The 12,349-nt window shown below is 50.8% G+C and overlaps 1 long non-coding RNA gene across 1 annotated transcript; it reads right to left on the reverse strand.

The window, feature by feature from the left end:
* Positions 1–8,980: 8,980 nt before the first annotated feature.
* On the reverse strand, positions 8,981–12,349 carry LOC116738400. The gene is made up of 2 exons (XR_004344294.1): positions 12,262–12,349; positions 8,981–10,764 (listed from the first exon to the last, which is right to left on the reverse strand). It is a non-coding gene; the product is annotated as an uncharacterized LOC116738400 (long non-coding RNA).

Raw genomic sequence — 12,349 nt, forward strand, 5'->3', positions numbered from 1 at the left:
CTCTCCCCATCCCGTGTGCCAACCCTGACCAGTTGCCTCCAGGCTCCATTTCTAGCCAGCATCACCATCGGCTTCACCCTCTGTGTCGCCCAGTCTGGGTTTTCCACCCACTTCCGGGGTGCTCGGGGGTCTCCCCAGCACCCTAGGTTCTCATGAACTGCGTATGCAATGACACGGGAACGTGTCCAGCCCCTTCTGGTCTGCCCCTAGACTGTCCCAGGGTTCCAGGCCCAAACAAACAGGATGCGTGTTCAGAGGAGGCAGCAGGAGCTGGGAATGACCATGTTTTACTAAGCACCTCCAAGGTGCCTTGTATCTGATATGTAATTCCTTCATCCTCGCTGTCCCCTGACGCTGGTACCAATAACAATTACCTCCATTTTTTGTTATGAAGAGAGAAGGCTCAGAGGGACGCAAAGTACCTGGCTAGTAGGTGCCAAAGCCAAGAATTGAACCCGAGATTTCCCGATGCCAAAATCTGTGTACTTCCTGCTACCACTTAGTCTCCCCCAGTGGTCCTCAAGGAGACCCAGCAGGCACAGCCGTGCCCTGCCCAGGAGCAGGCCTCAAGGTCAAGGGGGCCCTTAGTTTCTGTTTGGGGTCATCCACAAGTTTTAAAAATAGGAAATGGTGATGGTGGCACAGCACTGTGAATATACCCCATGCCCATGAACTGCACACCTTAAAGTGGTGAAAACAGCAAATTTTATGCTATCCGGCAGCTCCCCCTTATCCACAGGAAATATGTTCCAAGACCCACAGTGGATGCCTGACACCAGAGACAGCACCAAACCCCCGTATATACTATGTTTTTTTCCTATACACACCTACCTGCAATAAATGTAATTTATAAATAAAGCACAGGAAGAGATTATCAATAACTAATAATAAATTGCAACAATTGTACCAATATGCTGTACGATACGCCGTACAAATAAAAGTTATGTGGACGTGGTCTTCCTCTCGGAACATCTCACTGTCCTGTACTCAGCCTGCCCATGATGACGTGTGGTGACAAAATGCGTCCATGATTGTGGGGGGGGACGACCAGGCAACTGTGACGTAGGTTAGGCTGCTACTGACCTTCTGATGATGTGTCAGAAAGAGGATCATCTGTTTCTGGACTATAGCTGGTGGTGGGTAACTGACACCGTGGAAATCAAAACTGCAGAGGTAAGGGGGAGCCACTGTATGTATTTTACTATAGTAAAAATGAGAGTCCTGGGGGAAGCCCTGCTAGACACCCCCCACAGGAAAGCCTCCCTCCCTTGCTTCTTCCTGGGATTCGTCTCCACCTCCCGGCCTCCCCCACTCAGACCCTCGCTCCCAGTCCTCGCCCTGGCTCTCCAGACTTCGGAGGCAATACGGCAGATGAGGCACCATATTGAAATACCATCCTTCTCTCTCTCTGCCTAAACCCCACACTGTCTTCAGCCTCACCCAGTTGTGCCCCTGACAGAGCTTCACTCGACCACCCCTGTGAGGGCTCCTGGAGCTCAGGCCGCTTCCAACTGGCCTTGAATCAAGATCAGGAAGAACATTGGCCCCTCAGAATCAGGACACCCGGGTCCCGATCCTGACTGGGGCGCTCGGGAGCTGGCTTTGCAACTCCAGCCACTGGGCAGGCTTGGGATTCCGGTTCTGTGACGAGAACTTGCTTCACCCAGCACCCCTCATACTCTTCCCCGGGAGCACCCCAATGTCAATGTAAAACAACGAGCTCCCCAGCCATGGGGGTACAGTCTGACCTGCCCACATGAAATGTGTCATCCAAGTCTTCTATTTTCACTCAAAAGTTCACGCAACCTTTGCAATTGATGACTTAAGAGCTCCTTGTCTAGTTTAATATAAAAACCTCTTTTTCCCCAGATTTGGTAGTAAAACTGGAAACCACGCTATGTTTCCATGGCATGGGGCATGGAAGGGCCGTGTTTGGCCCGGAGTCACGGCTTCTGCGGTCTGTCCCTTGCACACCTCTCCCAACTCCCCGCTAGTCTGGATGTTCCTAGAGGGCAGGTCTGGACCACCCGGCCATGGTGAGCACAAGAGGGACTCCGAAAAGACTTAGTGAGTACTGCGGGAGACGGTGAGTGCCACCTGCTGAAGAGCAGGGGGGACTGTGACAACATGTCTCTAACTTCCTCCTTCCCATCCTTCATGTCGTGCTCCTTCTTTCCTCCACCTGTCTCCTGGGGGGGAGCTCGGACTGGTCAAGGACCCTTCAGGATGAAGTGGGGATAGAATGCGAAAATGCAGCACAGGTTCCTGTCTGGGGTCCTTCTCCACCTTCTCCGTCACTCTCCCAGTTCACCTGCCCAGGTGAGGGCTGGTTGGCTGTTGTTCCCTTCGCCACCTGCGACCTCTCTTCCCCTCCCCCCTCCCCACGGCTGCCTCTTCCTGTCCTTCCCCTCTGCCCTTCCCCTCTGGCTCGGCTCCAGCCCTGCCTCCCGGGCACCCCTGCCTGCCGCAGCCTCAGTATCTATCCCCTCAGCAGAAAGGAGTCCAGGAGGCACTGCCTCCCAAGCCCAGCTTCCACCCAGACCAGCCGCTGAGCTCCCGGCTCAGGCCGGACTTGCACCTGTGCCACAGTCTACCCAACCTGGTGTCCAAGAGCAGCTCCAGTGAGTTCCAACTAAATCAAGGCCGAGGCTCTGTCCAGCTACCTCTTTTGTCTCCCTCACCTGGACACACAGGCTCCCAAGCCAGGGGTGACCGGTAGTGCATGGAGCCCCGTAGAAGGGGACATCCCTGTGGACCCAAGCCTTCCCCTCATCATGTCTCACCTTCCCCAGGGTTGGATTTCTCAACTCTGGTCACGAGGACCATGCCTCCTAGGTGGAGGTGGAGGCCTGGACAGGCCAGCCGCTCTTTCTCGGCCAGTCCATTCCAGCTCGCCTGCAGGGAATGCCCCCCTCCCCCCCCACCAGTCCGGGGAGCTCCACCCTCCGGCTTAAGGAACGCTACCAGGATCTCCAGTCCTGGGGGGAGGCATTCATCCATTCCTGCCCACAGAGTTTGGGGACGGGAGCAACTGCTCCAGGAGGCGGGTGCCTGGGGAACACGGGGAGGGGGTGGCACGGAGGCCCCGGCAGCTAGGGGAGCAGAGCCGCGGCGACACTGGCTGTGGGGGAGGGGCAGACTCGAGCGCGCCTCCGCCCCCTTCCCTCCCACTCTCAGCCCCAGACTGCGAGCAGCAGCTGTTCCAGAGCTTCCTGCCCTTCCTTGAGACAGGTGTTGGCCCAGTGCTCGCTTCCTCCCAGCCTCTCCTCCACCCCCTCTCCACGTGGCAGGGTGGTGCTGAGTCAGCAGCCGCCACTTCCTGTCCCCGCCGCACCGCGGCTACCTGGGGGAGCGCTGAGCCCCGACGGGCCAGGCCACCCACTGGGTGACTTCCCGAGCGCTGTCTCCCCTGCCCGCGCTGGCTCCCCGGGGGGGGGGGGGGGGGGGGGAGGTTTCAAGGAAAGGATGCCTTAGGAAAGCACGGGAACTTCCCGCTCTGAGGCCGCTCTGAGGCCGAACCAGGGCCGCTGCGCCGGCAAGCCGCCCCACCCTGAGCTCGGCCCGCGTCGGGTCGGCGTTCAGGGCCTCGGCGGACCCCTGGCTGCCGTCCCGCGGCGCGGAGAGCCGGCCAGCGGAAGTGGCCTAGGAAGGTGGCACTAAGGAAAGGCAAAGAGTGATGCAACTGATTCTCATCTGGGGGAAATCCCAGTTTTTGAAGGCAGGAAGGGGCCATTCGGCCAATCATCTCCAGTAGCAGACAGCAAAGAGGGCACCGAGCAGTCGGACGTGACCCACAGGTCACACCCTCGCTAATTGGCGGAGCAGGACCCCGCGTCCGGGCTGTCCCCACTGCACTGTCCCTCCTGTCTGAGGACCACCACTAGGGAATGCCAGTCAGTGCCGCTACCCTGGCCTTTGGCTGACTTCTCGTTTTGTTTCATTTGCGTCACTTTCTGTGGCAAGTCCTTCCCCGTGAGACAGACACGATGGACCTATCATCCCCATTTGACTGACCGGCCAACTGAGGCCCAGCGGGGGAAGCTGACCTGCTCATGATCACAGGAGTTTGTGGCAGAAAAAAAGACCAGCACCCAGATCTCAGAAGTTTATGCAAACCTTCCTGCTTCCAAGCCCTCTCTTACCCGCCCTCCTCTCCACCTATTTGGACCTGTTGATGGAAGAGGCCGATGGTGAGCAGAGAGGCTTTGGAGCTGTCAGACCCATCCGCTGACCTCTCCTCCCATGTGGCTCACAGCAGCCCTCAACCCAGTGCCCTGTGAGTGCGTTGGACTCCACCAGCCCAAGGGCAGAGCCACCATTCGAGGGGAATATTGCGCAGCCATTAAAAGTGATGCTCATGGGGACAACATAGGAAAGCATGAAAAGGCTTGTGACATGTGACGTAAAAAAATGGAGAATGCAGGAGTGTATGTTACTGTGTTTACAGCTCTCCGCAATATATACACGTATGTGTGCACGAACACGTGGAAGGAATTTCACTAACATGATCGGAGGGGGTGGACATCCAAAAGATTTCTTTTCCCTTTGGTCTATTTTCTAAACCTTCCAAAATGTCATTCCACTACTTCCATGATAGAACACAGATAGAAGTTGTTGAAACACCAAGCTCTTCCTCCTCACGTGGGTAAGTAAAGTCAACCTTTCCGCAAACGTGTGGAGGCAAGAATCCTGGCACTTGCCTGCCTTGGAGTCTCTCTTCTCAAAAACGGTGAAGTTTGATGAAAACCATTCAAACTGAGACATCAGGGCACAGCGGGGCACAGCTCCCCAGGGGTCTGTGTCGTAAGGGAGGCTATGGAGAGAATGGCCTACTGACTAAAGATGCGTGCATATAACCGAAGAAGGGGATTTCAAGACTGCAGAGAGAGGGTTTTGAGGAGTTGCCATGTAAACATGAGGAATTTTTATTGAAGTGAATTTCCTAACCGCGCTGGGTACAGAAGTCTTAAACCACAGGACACTGTCACAGTCCCCTTTCCTCTGTCACTCTTGGCATCTCAAACTCACTGAACTCAGCTCTCCCTGAAACTACTGCTCCCATCTCCCAGTTTGTCTTCATGGCCGTACACACTCCCAGCCACTTCACCCAGGCTCAGTTCTGCTCACTTCCTCTTATGGTAAGGCCCCTTGTGGGAACTGTCCTTCCCATCCCCCAGACCTTTGGTTTAGGCTTCCATCACCCCTGGAAGCCTGCCATGGCCTCCTCCCCGGCCTCGGCCCCTTGGCTCACCCCTCTGTCATCAGCTGCCAGAATGAGTTGTCGAAATACCACTCTCCCCAAAGAGCTCCCAATGGCTAAAGGAGCAAGTTCAAACTCTGCTGAAGCTTCCTGAGGCCTTCAAAAACTGGCTTCAAAATATCTTCCAGACTTTCCTCCCACATTCTCCAGACCACGTGCTGCTTAACCCCTGGAGCTGTGCACTAGGGAGAAGCAGTACAATGACCCCAGGGCCTCCTATGGCCATGCAAGGTGACAGACCTGCACACACACCCTTATACACATGCACACACGCATACATGTGCATACACACACACCCTTCCTCATAGGCACATCCTGGTCTTGCCAAATCAGCGGAGCCTCTTGGCCTTAGCCAAAGTCTCACTTCTACCCTATCCCAACCTGCAGCCCTTCTTCCTCTTCCTCCCTCCTGTATTTATACGACCCTTTGAGGCACATCTTAACTCCACTTCCTCAGCAAGGTCAGCTCTGAGACTTTATTTGATCCCTCACGAATAAATGCCTCCAGTTATGGGGGATGGAGGGGCAACCATCTAGCGGAGCCTAGGCACCTGCTGTGTGCCAGGTGACTTTGAATAGTCTAGACACACCCTATCGGGTATGATGGTGGTCACTGTTTAGAGGATGCTCAGAGCAGAGGTCTAAGTTCACCCTTCCAGGTCAAGACTGAGCTAGGACTCAACCCCGGGACTGCTTCAGGCTCTTCCCACTTTGCCCAGTCAGTATGTTCTGCCATCACAGAACATCTGAGACAGCATCTCGTTTCCTAAGCATTCATCTCCCAGCCTCAGCATAAACCTCAGGAGGGCAGACACTCAGGTCCTACATTGCTTTAGTATCCCCCTTAGCTTGGTCCCAAGTAGGTATTCAATAAACGCTCAATAACTAAATGAACAAACAGGTAAGTGGATGAATGAATGACTGAGTACATGAAGGCACAGGCATTGCAAGCGGCTGTGCTTCAGGGTTATGAACATTTGCTTTTAGTTCTCAAAGCATCCAGAAAATCTGATTCTCCCCAAAGCAAGCTCTCCCCATTACTCTCCCCCCAACTCTCTTGGAAATATATTGGCTCATCCGTGGCCAAGCCGTACCGGAAACTAATAAAAACTCATTCACATTCATACAGTGTTAAGCCAGGAATTTTTAAAGAGCTATTTAGATCCATAGGAAAACAAAGGCAAAAATGTCTGGCACATTTGTGCAAACAGTAGTCAGGTAGGATTGAGAGATCCAGAGTCATACTCTGAATTGGAGTCAAGGGTGTGTGTCTCCTGGCCAGGAAAGGGGTTTCACACTGCACTTGGGTCCAGCTCAGAGCTGCTGCTTCCCTCACTCAGGAAACCAGGAAATGAGTAAGTTTTTCAATGGGACACTTTAGGCTGCTTATTTAAAGATGGGAGAGATGTGGGGGGAAAGGATGAGACAGGAGGAGAGCAAACTGTAAAGTGAAGAAAAGAGGACCCAGGTCTCTGTCACCTGCATCTTAGAGCATCGAGACTCTTGAAGGTTTTCCCCTAGTCTTGAGTGATGAATTGTATTTGCTGGTTTATAGGTAACTATTATTTAAGAAAACTCATCAATTAAGTGGTCCTTATCTGATGCTAGTTTCAAAAGAGTTCTTTTGTTTGAAAAGAAGACTGGTAAACAAGATCTGTGTTTCATCTCATTACAAAGTCTGTGCTGTAGGATCTAAGTAACAGATGGCTTTTCCAAAATCCTGGAGTCAAAAGTTATTAAAACGGATATGTGTCAGATGGTTGAGAGAGTAGATGTAAAGTACAATGGCTTTGTAATGATTGGATCATCCAGTCAGGGGAAAAGGCTTCTTCATCTGAATGTGTTTCTTCTGACAATCTGGGTGAAAATAGAGTATGCATTTGATCAATTGCTAAAGCATGACTTCCCGCTAACCCCACTAGCTTTCTATATTATTACTAGGTTATGAGACCATCCTTGCAATGTATTGTTCAATGAATTCTGACACACATAATCTAGAGAAATAGAATCTTAGGGTTGGTTAACATCAATCTAATAAAAGCCACTGCTCTCTAGGACAAAAATGAGGGTCATCACCTGATTTAGGGTACTTTTACCATTGTTGAGGATGGGTTGGGGAATGGTTGATTTTGCTTTCTCAAGCTAGGAACAAAATTAAAAGTTTCATGTAAACCAAAATAAAAGAAGAAAAGGAAGGAGGAGGAGAAGCAAAAAAAGAAAAAAAAAATCCTTGAAGGCCTGCATACTCTTCTTGTACCAACTACAGCATGAGCCTCTGCTGGGAACTTCCATGTGTGTCCATGTGTCACAGTAAATCAGCTCAGCTTTCCCACCCAGGCTGGGGAGAGCATGAGAACAAAGGCCCAGAGCAGAAAGGGCAGTAATGGGAGGAGAGGAGAGTCCTACCAAGCCACAAAGAAGGCAAGGAAGCACTGTGGTCAGGCAGGGTGCACCTCCATGGGGAAGGAATGCCAGCAGAGGGGCAGAGGGACCCCAGGAGACAGCCCAGAGAAGGAAGGAGGAGGTACAGCCCAAGGAAGAGCGGCTCCAAAATGATGACCCTTTGTAGAAACCGTGAATTTCTTTAATGAACTGATTTCCTGGGTGTCTAAAATGCTTCATTTAGCAAGACTTCTTCTGGGCTGAAATTGAATAGGTGTAATTGACAAATGCTTGAATTTGGGTTCCACTCTGGGGGAAAAATACCTCTCCACTGGCTTCTCAAATGTAATTATGGAAAAAAGATACACGTTAAGGGCTTTTCTTCCAATTCAATTTGGGGTAAGTTTCCCTCCTGATCCGCATCCCACCTCCTACACACATGCGCGCGCCCACACACACACACACACACAGAGCGACAATGGCAAGAGATCGGGCTTTCTTTCTCAAGAGAGGCAGTAGGGCCACAGATGAGGCAGCTGTCAGGGAACCAGGCTATAATCAGCTTTAACTGGCTTACAGCCTACAGAGGACACAGACCCTCTTATTTCTACGGTAACAGGTCAGGCTGCTGACCCTGGGATAAATGTGGGGGTGGTCTGGGTTGGTTTCTGTTGCCAACATCTTCCTTATGCAGGATCTCAATGCAAAACTTACACTGCAGGTCTCAAGAATTTAAAGATGCACATAGAAGAGGGTACTTTAAAATTCTAGACCATGGTTTCAACTGCATGTAACATGTTACCCCCAGCATGATTTATAAGGACAGTAAATCAATGAGACAGTAAAAGGAAAAGTTCAAACACAACCAAAAATGGGTTTTTCAGGCGAGTCTGAAATGCTACAAGATTGCTAGTTAAGAACAGTATCCCTTTTCTCAACCTAAGTGTTATACCCCTCCCTCTTCCCCAGCATCACAAACTGAGTGCCATGTAACTTAGAAACTATGATGAAATGTGCAGGCTATTAGGTACACAGGTGGCCAAAGACAGGGTCCCTATGCAGTTGAGCGTTTTGGTGTGGTAGGGCAGCTGACCCTTCCCATGGCCCCAGGTGTCTACTGTAAAAAGATACGGACTAGATCTGTACCACAAAAATAAATAAATAAATAAGAAAGAAAAAAAGAAAGGAAAGGAAAAAAACAAGGCATTCACTCGAATCTTACAATGGGAGGTGGGAGTGGTGGGTGGGTGAGGGTGGGGATAGAAAAGCAAGGGAAAAAATCTAAACAGCAGGATACGACAATAAATGGGAAAACAGCAAGAGAAAAAGCACACTAGGTTAATATAGGAAAACTAGTTCTTTATTGAGAGATTGTATATTAGTATTAGTGGATTCTGTGTGTAACAATGTCATCATGCACACGATACAAAAAAAAAAAAGGCTGGGCCCACCATGCTTCGGAAGGGCAACAGAACAAAAGCAGCGTACAATGAGCAGATGGCCGGGGCTACACGACCACAGTACGTTTCAGCAGGGTGACATCTCTAACCGAGCGCTGTACATTGTCAACTGGGGGATGTAAAAAAATACAGATCATGCTTTAGTTTTAGTACAAGAAAAGGTGAAAAAGATACACAACCAAAAGGATATTTGATACAGAAAAAATTACCCACAAAATAAGAACAAGAAGTAATTCAGCACAGCAGAACACGCTATCCCTGTTTAATGGAAAACCATTTTGCTGGGGATTCTTTTTTCTTCTTCATTTTGTTTTGTGGTTTGTTTTTTTTTTTTTTTCCTCTTTCTTTTCAGATTGCCAAATGGCAATCTGGGGCAGCCACTTGGGACTTTATTTTGGAAGGGCCCTCGAAGTAGGGGCCTTATTCTTTCATTATTGCCGCTGTTTTGTTTCAGTTTTCAAGCAGGTCTGGCTGGTGAGGCAGCAGAAGGGAGCCGGCTGTTAAAGGGGCAGCTCTGAGGGCCAGGGCGGATGTCCAAAGATGCTCTTGACATTGTACAATTAAACAATTAAGACACCACGGCCCCGGCTCCCCCTTAAGCCAGGGACCTTGCTGCACCAAATTTTCAGAGGCTATGGAGTGGAAGCAACTGCCATTTCATCAAAGATTTTCAGAGATGTATAGATACACTCATTATTTTTGGCCTCCGACTAAATGTAATCTCTTCACTTATTCCTGGGTGTTGCCAAGAAGCTAGCTGATGGCCACCCAGATAAGCGGGAAATGGGGTGCTACAGCCTCCAAGCCAAGGCAAAAGGAATCCACTTAACAGGGATTTACAGTGCAATGTACTCAGCTAAACAAGATGAAGATACAAAAATGGTTATTTCTCTACATCTATTCTGAAATGGCCTACATCCTACACTACTACAATGGAAACTAAAAAGAACAGACTTAAGCTGGCAAGCTATCTAATAGTTTTACAAGAAGATTGTGGTGTAGGACCTTGTTGGGTTAAGCATTAGTATCCTCTATCAAAAGGTCATGAATTCTTATCTCATGGTGCTAAATTTTACCCACAGCCCCACTCACCCTCAGCCCTTGAATTTCCTGTGGGCGTGTTTGCCATGAAAGTAAACTTTGACTGATGGGCAGAATTTGTTTTGTTGGGGTTTTTTTTGGGGGGGGGGTGTATTAAAAATAAAATTTAAAGGCAGCTGAGCAATTTGAATTTCAAAACGTAAAATCGGCATCCTGCAATGGTATTTAGAGATCCGTGGTATTAATGAGGATGATAATGATTTAATCAGGATAATTATACTTTCAGGCTCAACATCCTTCTTAATCATTTTTGAATTTCTGCCTAGTGTAATGTTCCACACCCGCTTTAAGAGGAAATGCCAAGTAATAAGACATAATTGTGTGTTGGGGGAGGGGGTTGGCATTTCAAGGGAGATCTCGCCCAGCCCCCGCCCCACTCCTATTCCTCACACACCCACCCCACACCCCCTCCACCGGCCTGAGATAGGGATACTGCCGCTTAAATAGCAATGCCTTCCTCAGATGGAGACAGGAGATGGTTAAGAGGGGTGTCACAATACAGCTAAATGCGGAGGCAGAAGGGTCACAGCGCACACAGCAGCGAGTTGACCATTCACTGAGCTACACAATGAAGAAAAAAAAAGATTTGATAAATGCAGAATGTCATCATTCTATCATCACACAAAAAAACTGCGGTTCAAACAGGCCTAAGGGGGCCAACCTTGCCTTTTAGGTTCTGGGGAGAGGCGTGGGGCTGGGGACAGCTGGGCTGGAAGAAAGAGGGCTGGGCTTTCATTTTCTTGCCCAATCGGGCCCCTGGGGCGCACTAAAGCGCTGGCCCCGCGACCCCACCCCCTGCTCTGACTTGGTGGAGCGGCCCTGGTCGCAAAGGGAAGACATCATTCTGTGCGTGAGGAAGGGGGGAGGAGGGAGGGCCTTAGCCAGCAGGGATTTAAGCAGACTTGGAGTGGGAGAGGGTAGCAGAAACATTTCCAAGAAGAGAAATGTGAGTCCAGAGGCAGAATACAAAAAGAAAAAAAAAAAAAATGAATATAAATGCATCCGGATTTGCTTTGGGAGGTGGGAATTTTTGATTAAAAGAAAATGGAAGAAATGTAGGGGGGGGGGAGAAGAGGGGGAAACCAAGCTATTGTTGGAGCAGAATGTAAGGGAAAGGGGATGTGGGGAAGGGGACCGTGCAAACACACCCCATATATCACAGTTAAAAACAAAGCCGGCGCCGGCCTGCTGCTTTGTCAACGCCCGCCCGGGGCAAAGGCCTGGCGTGGAGGCAGCTTTCCACCTCATCCTCACACACAGCGCGACACCCAAGGGCCGGGCACCCCGCTCCGGCCGGGACCAGGGGTGCACGGCAGGGCACGTCTGACTCCTAAGCGCGCACACACTTACACACACACTCACATACACACACACACCCAAGCATACTGAACCCATAAATGCAACTGTCATACAAAGACAATGGTGGGGGTTGGGGGGGATAGCACAAGGGAGATGCAAAAAAGGGTTACAGGGGAGAATAGGATGGGACGGGACGGGAAATCATGCAAGTGCCCACCAGAGGGTGGGGGCTGGGGCACGGGATAGGGCAGATGCCAGATCCCAGCTAACCAGCCTTCGGTATCAATGACCAAAGAGATAAAGAAATACAAACACAACACAAAAACATATATGCCTCAACACACACACACACACACACACACACACACACACACACCAGAAAACCAAGTATGCTTGCACACACACACACACACACACGCACACAGTCATGTACCTCTCGCCTTCTTTCGATCATACAGGGCTAGGTATTAGGGAAGGGGCTGTGATTTGGGGGAACCGCGTCCGCCGCAAAGAATAAAAAATGGGGCTGGGGAGGGAGGGACCCAAATTCGCCAAACCCTAACTTCACTACAAAAGCTCCCACGAGGGCGGCCACCCCCACACTGGGGGTCCCCCAAAAGGGAGAGGGGAGAAGCCACCGCTCGCCCTGCGTCCCCGCGGGTGTGCCCTGAGCCCCCGGCCGCCCGCGGCGCCCGCCCCCGCCCCGCTGCCTGCGGCGATCCACGCTCCGAAGCGGACCCCGAAAGGAAAAAGCGATACCTCTGTTTCGCACAGAGCCAAACACTGGAAGCACGAGATAGCCGACGTGGACCAGGACCATCCTGGCTCCTCGCGCGGCGGCGGCGGC

This window comes from Lynx canadensis, chromosome D3 (assembly GCF_007474595.2).
Source record: "Lynx canadensis isolate LIC74 chromosome D3, mLynCan4.pri.v2, whole genome shotgun sequence".
In the NCBI taxonomy this organism is placed as follows: Eukaryota; Metazoa; Chordata; class Mammalia; order Carnivora; family Felidae; genus Lynx; species Lynx canadensis.